Below are 7,514 nucleotides of genomic sequence, written 5' to 3' on the forward strand. Positions count from 1 at the left end.
CTCTAAGCTCTAGGTCGTTCCCGCACGAGACCCTGCCTGCTACCTAAGCCCTGGCCGGTGCCTGCCATCCCGGTGCTCCGGCCCTCTCTTACGGAATGACCAGTCTCTGTTACAGCATTTGTCGCACTGCCTTGTGATACCCGATTTTTTGTTCCTCTCGCTTCCCTCGTTTTCCGTGGGGACGCCTTGAGTTCTTTGAGAACAGAGACTATCTTGTTCTTTTTCTGTGCCTCAGCGCCTAACACATTAGCAGGCTGGTAGTAGGCATTCTGTACAAGTTGAATTGATTTTGGACGTTCCTCTTTTTTTTTTTTTTTTTTAAATCTAAAATTTTTATTTTTTTTAGCCGTGGTCACACCCGCTACCCGCAGTGGGGTTACCAAAAACAACCCCTCTCCACTCTCCAGTGCCCTGGTTTAGAGGGCTGCTTATAGGGTTATAGTTAGCCCACTGCTGGCTGCCCATCGCCCCATCATGTCTCCTTGGCAGGACAAAGCCAGGTGTGGCCCTCTGCTGTCTCTCTCCTTCCCAGCCTGCCTCCTGTTCAGCTAAGAGTTCTCTGTTTGTCTCAAGTGTCCTTAGAGCAGGGTGTGTGGGCACAGGGCCTGGAAGCCCCCGCAGGGAGCAACGGCAGGACCCAGGCCACTCATAGCAGCCGGGGGTACACAACACACTTGCCCAGACTTCCAGAAAGCCCTACCCCAGACAGACCTACAGAATGAGCACTTCCACGAGGGGGAGACCCTCTTCCTGGTCAGTCCCCGTTGTGCCAGAGGCCGGTCACATGCTCTTCTCTATGCACATCTCCTGTAACCCTCATGACAAGTCTCCTTTTATAGACAAAGAACCTGAAAACCAAAGCGGTTAGTGCCTTGCTCGGCGTTCCCAGCTAGAAGCCCAAAGGTAGGTCTCCTGCCACGTGCACATAAAAACTGCCTCCGCGGCAGCCGTGGGGCACGTGGGGCTACAGACCGTGCTTAGTGCTCACTGTTGTGAGCACTGAGCGTGGAAACAGCCATTTCCTCTTTGCCCCAACGTCACAGGTGCAGCAGAACAGCAGGTCCGGCACCTGCAGGGCAATCTGGATCGTCCTCTGACCAGAGTCCCTCTAGGGTGGCATCCTCGGAGGACTCCCTACTCCCAGCGCTTTTCTCTCTCTGATGTCCTTCACCTGTCTCAGCTTCCGTCCCCTTCCTCCCCGGCCCCCCCCCTCCCCCGACCGTGCTCCCCTGAATTTCTCACCAAGGACTCCAGCCCATTAGCTCTTTCCCTTCTTGGACACTCACTGCACTTGGTCTGCAGAACCACAGGATGTCCTCATGTATTTCAGGTTCTATTCGTAAGCTTTCAATGAGATTGTTGGGTTTCTGGGGTTAGGGATGATACCTTATCCTTAGTTTCTTTTCAGTCACTCATAATTGACTGCCATGTTAGGCGCATTAGAAATGTCGGGCAGATATTGACTTACAGGTTTTACAGAGTAGGTGAGTCCATTCAGCCTCAGCGTGCAGCTCCCAGGACTGCTCTCCCTTTGCCCCGTTCATCCATCACGCAATTTACATTTATCCTTTGGATGAACCGTATTTAATCGTGGACACTCCATATTTATATCCCGATACCTTTTTCTCCTTTTGTGTGCCTCGGTGTAACGACGTGCCTTATGTGGATAGTTCCTTTTAACCGTCGTTTTGGTACCGGGCTGCGTCTGTAGTGACAGCGCATCGTCCTGTGGTGATGGCGGTGATGATGACTTCAAACAGCCGGCTCTGTTGAGGCCTTGTTTGCAGTGTGTCAGGCATCGTGCTCGACACTTACCACGCAAGGTGGATACCCTGCCTTCCCAAATGAAGAAAGCAGGACTCAAACGGAGGTCAAGTAATTTTTTTCCTAAGTCACATCATGACCTAAAGGCAGAGCTGGAAAGCAAAAGCAATTCTATCTGGCGCAGATCTTTTTTTTTTTTAATGTTTATTGATTCTTGAGAGAGAGAGAGATTGAGCAGGGAGGGGCAGAGCCAGAGAGGGACACAGAATCCGAAGCAGGCTCCAGGCTCTGCACTGTCAGCACAGAGCCCAATGTGGGGCTCCAACTCCCGAGCCGTGAGATCATGACCTGAGCCAAAGTCGGACGCTGAAACCGACTGAGCCACCCAGGCTCCCCTGGCTCAGATCATTTCTAACTACCGTGTGGCTAACCTGCAAATGAAATGTTGCTGGTGACTCTGATCTCCCTCTCTGCCTCCTCTCATTGATCTCTTGCTCTCATTACCTTTCCAGATCTACTCTCCATCTTTTCTGCCCTGTTCTGGGCAGCGTCACGCGGCCTCCCCTGCCCTCTGGCTCCCCATCAGAATAGGCCAGTGGGGGGGACTAGCAGATCTTTGGCAGTGGCTGAGTTCGGCTGCCTGAGACCCTGACTTCCACTGGAGCTACTCCAGCCCCCTCCCTTTGCCTCCAACTCTCACCAGGTTCCAGTAACCTTCCGGGCAGGTTTAAGACTGCTAAAGGCTTCCTGCTGTCGGAGTCCCTGGGTGCCTCACCAGCCCTTGTTGGTTTATTAGCCCTGCCCCACACCTTGTAAAAATCCCTTCACTGAGTCCTCTCCATATTAGCCCTTGGAGTGCACCATCTGGCTTCTGCTGGAATACTGACCGATTCAGTCACTCTTTTGCATGGATCTTGCTTATATTTCCCGCTTTGTCATTTCTTTTTGATCGATTCCTAATTCTTTTCAGGCTCAGCATCCAGTACCTTAGTCCAGACCTCCAACAACTCCATTTAATCATACGTCCTGACCACCTACACTACACGAGGGTCTGTGGTGCTTACCTTCCCCCCCCCCCCCCCCCCCCCCCCCCCCCCCCGCCCCTCCACCCAAGCTTTTGTAGGTCTTTTAACTGGCTTATTGTCTCCTGTCTCTCAATCCTGCTGCTAGGCTGATAGCCATAAACAGCCCTTTAATTAGATCCTTTCCTTCCTCAAACATTTTCAATGGCTCCCAACTGCCTACAGAAAAAAATAATGGGCCATTTAACGTGCCATTCAGTCCCTCCATTACCCTACCTTTGCCATCTATTCACCTATAAAGCCCTCTGTTGCGGCTTTATTACCCATCCCTTACTTAAGCCTTGTGCTTTCTTCCTGCCATGCTTTTGCTCATGCTGTACCATCTACAAAGGGCCGAGTTTCTTTTCACTTCCTTACCTACTGTTGGTCCTTGGATGCCGGATTCCAACCTCTACTCCTATGTCAACTCTCCCTAGACCTTAACTAGGAAATGATCTCTCGTTGCAGAACAGTAGAGTTTAGTGTCTGTTCTATTTTTTGTTTTTAATCAGTTAATTGCGTCATGCCTTAGGAAATCTGCTACCTAAGTCTTCCGTGGGTGTTTAACAGACGTATGAGCTCCACTGTATACTAGCGGTGTGGACTCCAGGCAAGTTCCTTCCCTCCCTCTTCCCTTCTTGAGTAGCATACATGCAGGTCCTGGGCTAAGTGCCAGCTGTGCCCGTGACCAAACCCCGACATGAGTCCCATTCACATGGCACTTAAAGTCTGGTGAGCAAGACCGACATCAGTGAGATCATTCACAAGTGAAGTTGCCACCCTGATAAGTGCTATGAAAGGGGGGTATGTGGCGAAGCCATAGCTTTTTTTTTTTTTTTTTTTTAATGTTTATTTGTTTCTGAGACAGGAGAGACAGAGCATGAGCAAGGGAGGGGCGGAGAGAGAGAGGGAGACACAGAATCCGAAGCAGGCTGCAGGCCCCGAGCTGTCCGCACAGAGCCCGACGCGGGCCTCGAACTCACACACCGCGGGATCATGACCTGAGCCGAAGTCGGACGCTCAACCGACTGAGCCACCCGGGTGCCCCAAGCCATAGGTTTTAACAAGCGTTTTGGTCTGAGAAGGGCGTCGTAAGAGTTAGCAAGGCTTGGGGTTGGCGGACAGGAGGGAGTTGCGCAGGAGAGCAGAGCAAAGCCCAGTGAGGCCGTCCATCCCTCATGGCAGGTGTCATGTCTTCTATCCCTGTTCCTCGAACGGTACTCTTACCATCCACATAAGAGGAACTCAGCATTTGCTGATGTTTCTCGAACGTTCCATCAAATGTGTTCTAGCCAGACCTCGTAGATTGTTATCCTCCCTTGCCTGGTGCTTGTCCCTGTGAACTATTGTTGTCCCCCGAGGTCTCACTCTCTAGCACGTGTTGTAAATGGCATACCTGGTCCTTAGCGGATGCCACCTGCCATTGGCCTCGGTGCCCGTGACTTGTGGCTCTGTCTTGTTTTCCACACAAGTTTGCAAGTTTCTTCAAAGTTTGAGGGACTGGATGTTTCCTACATCCTCTGTCTCCCGTGTCTTACGACTGGCTTGTCCCTAAACTAGTGTTGCGGAAAATGTCATGGGTAAAACGTCTGTTGATGATGATACGAGACCCGTATTCTCCCTCCTCCTCCTTCTGTCCTTCCATTTCTAGGGAACAGGAGTCAGTGACTCCAGGATGTGTTACTTGTCAGAGAGGGTTCGGGACCGGGGACCGACAACCAGATCTTTTTCGGGTGAGTGCTGGGTAAGCGTAGAAGAGAAACCCATTTCTCTGAATGTCGGGGCAAGATGCCCCACAGTTAAATGAACGGGCTTGGAGAGCCTTGAGGATGTGTAAGGAGTGCGCGCACACGGTAGCATGGAAGGGAAATCGGGCTCGTGAATCACCGGCTGGAAGGGCACAGTGCCCGGGACCCAAAGCACCTGGGCTTTCCCAGATTGAGCTGAGCCAATATCCACATTTCTGGGTCTTTAAAAAAAAACCAAAGTCGAGTGTGAAAGGGATTTGCTAAACTAAAGGCCCCCGAGGTTGATGAGGTTGATGAAGGGAGATCCCAGAAGGAGGGAGGGCAGTGGGAAAGGGGAGGGGCCTGGCCACATGCTCCCTTCTTCTGTCCCCGCCTCACTCCACCCTCCCTTCCCTCAGGCCTGTGAGTTCGGCCCGTACTAGGATTGGCTTCCACTTAGAGCAGAGATTCGTCCCATTTTGTTTAGCAGCATGTTGTGAACAGACTAAAATAAAATAAACCGAAGAAGCTCACGTCTTTTTTAACCAGGTAAAAAGAGCTGGTTTCGTCTGAACGCGGGGAACGGAAAAGCCGTCCCTGGACACGTGTGCTTCGGCAGAACCGGCCGATCCGAAGCCCACGGGCCGTGCGGACGCTACAGCCCAGGCGGTGGGTTTTCTTACAGAGACACTAGGTTAACCGGCGCGGGGAGGACCCGGTAGCAGCCGAGGGGAGGGGGCAGCGTCCCCGACTTGCAGCGGTGTGAGAACTGCCTGCCCTTCCCTGCTGGGGCCTCACAGGGAAATCTTTGCAAGGTCTTCTTAGCTGGCAGGGGTGGGCCGTGGCTAACGAGGTGAAGCACAGAGTCAGGATTTCAGAAGCCTCCCGTGGGGCGGGTGGCCCCATTCCCCCTTTTCACCCCGCCCTCCCCGATGCCCGGTGCCGGTAGTAGGACTCCCGGCATAGACAGTGTCGGGGCCGGATGCAGCCAGGGCGAGGGCTGGGGCTCTGTCTCGGGGCTCGTCCGCAGCCCAACACCTGTGCAGTCCCGGCGTTTGGAGTCTAGGGTGGGGACATCCCCATCCGTGCCTCCCACCCCCGCGGGGGTCAGCTTCTGGTGTGACAGCCCCCCCACCCCGCCCACGCGCCACGGGGCTGGGGCTGCAGTCCCCCCCCCCCACCCCTGTAGAAGAAGGAAATACAGCGGACTTCAAGACCAGGAAACAGAAGGTGCTTTTTATTTTAAAACCAAAAAAAAAAGTGCTACAGTGACAGGACACTGCTGGGGCGGAGCGCGCAGCGTAAGTGGACTCTAGATGCCCGTGGCCCAAGCATCCTCCCCCCGTGTCCTCCTGTCCCCCTCCTCCCGGGCCTCAGCACGCAGGGGTTGTCAGCAGCCTCATGGGCATCTGAAGAGCGGCTTCCACGCCTCCCTCTCCCGTCCTCAAACCTGAAAGCCTCATCAGCTGTCTCCGCATGGAGACCAGGATCACTGGGCAGAAGTCTGGAAATCTGGGGAGCCCTCCCCCCGAACCAGAGCAACAGAACTGCCCCCATGCTAAGATCTCCTTTCTGTACATTCAGTATATTTGGTCCTATAAACATCTATATACATACATCTGTCTACATATATATATTATCTCTGTCGCTTTCTCCTTAGGTAAACCTTCCATTTGTACCATGTGCTACTTCCCAAGCCTCCGCCTACGACTCGTCCGCTAGTCCAAGGGAGACTCCGGCTTCGTGATTTCACCAGGTCCCTCAGCACCACCCTCTGTCTTCGTCACACCCTGAGTACCCTCCCTGTCGCTTGTTTGCCCGTCTGGAATCTCCCGGTTAACATGGGTGCCCAGTGCTCTCCTGACATCCCAAGTCCATGGTTGCTGTGGTCAGGGGACCCACTGCTCACCAGACGTGGCTGCTTATAAAGCTTGTCCGACAGCCGGAGAAAGGATTTCAGCTCCGAGGAAGAGGGGGTGATACAAAGAGCCGGTTAGGGTGGGGGGGGGAAGCGTTGTCCTCCAGGGAGGCTTATGGCAGAGGAAGCCAGGTTGTGTTAAAAGGACAGTATGATTTAAAGTGCAGCTTAGAGCAAAGTCTGGGGTCTGGGAGGAGAATCAAAAAGGTTAAGGCAGAAAATGTCCTTATTTTGTTATGCAAGAATCTGAGTCTGGGGGCCTAGAATAGACAGCGGGGCACTCGGGAGAGAGGATTTCCCTCAGGAGGGACACAGCCGTGCACAGAAGAAACTAGCACAGGATGGCTTGCTGATGGAGAAGGTACACGCACACACACACGCGCACACACGCACACACTCCAGTATTTTGGGCCCTTACACACAGAAAGAAATCAGGTAAGTCTAACGTTGAATAAAGTCGAGAGCCCAGAAACTGGCTCTTTGCCTTCTGTTCTCTGTATCAGATTTTCAAGTTTTTCTGGTCCTCGTTTTCTTGAGAGCTAGGGAGCGTTGGTGGGGTTTACGGTCAGGGAAGAACGAAGGGTCTTCAGTTTCAAAATGGAGTTGAGTTCAAGGAGAGCTGCGTAGAAGGGGGCCTGGTGCAGTCGCGTGAGCCGTGACCACAGGTCCAGCCTCAGAACCGTGCGTTTCTCCGAAGCTCGGCACGCAGACGCGTGTCCACGGCCTGTGCGAGTGTTGGAGCTCGTAACGGTTGGCTGAGTCCACCTTAAACTGCCACTGCATTCGCACAAGGACTCTCTGCCAAGCCACCGTGGGGGCACGGGGGCAGTTCCTTGGCACGTACATGAGACCAGGAGGCACTCTTGGGGTTTGGGGCTTTAGAGAACGTTCTGGTGCCCAAACGCCCTTCTTGGCCCCTCCCACAGTCCCCACCAGGGAACAAGGACTGGCCTGAGGTTGATCTAAAGCGTACCCTTTAACTTCTTCCTCTTCACGGCAGAGGGGAGTGGAGATGGGACCCGTGCCCACTTTGCCCAAGTCTCG

General features: G+C 53.4%; 1 long non-coding RNA gene and 1 other non-coding gene across 2 annotated transcripts; one reads left to right on the plus strand and one right to left on the minus strand.

The window, feature by feature from the left end:
- Positions 1-954: 954 nt before the first annotated feature.
- LOC128778931 (small nucleolar RNA SNORA43) lies at positions 955-1,081 on the minus strand. Its single transcript, XR_008424790.1, has one exon. It is a non-coding gene; the product is annotated as a small nucleolar RNA SNORA43 (small nucleolar RNA).
- Positions 1,082-2,145: 1,064 nt separating this feature from the next.
- On the plus strand, positions 2,146-6,853 carry LOC128778812 (uncharacterized). Its single transcript, XR_008424527.1, has 4 exons — positions 2,146-2,820; positions 3,338-4,558; positions 5,102-5,221; positions 6,213-6,853. It is a non-coding gene; the product is annotated as an uncharacterized LOC128778812 (long non-coding RNA).
- The last annotated feature ends 661 nt before the right edge of the window (positions 6,854-7,514 follow it).

This window comes from Panthera pardus, unplaced genomic scaffold (assembly GCF_024362965.1).
Source record: "Panthera pardus isolate Hobbes unplaced genomic scaffold, ASM2436296v1 HiC_scaffold_21, whole genome shotgun sequence".
In the NCBI taxonomy this organism is placed as follows: Eukaryota; Metazoa; Chordata; class Mammalia; order Carnivora; family Felidae; genus Panthera; species Panthera pardus.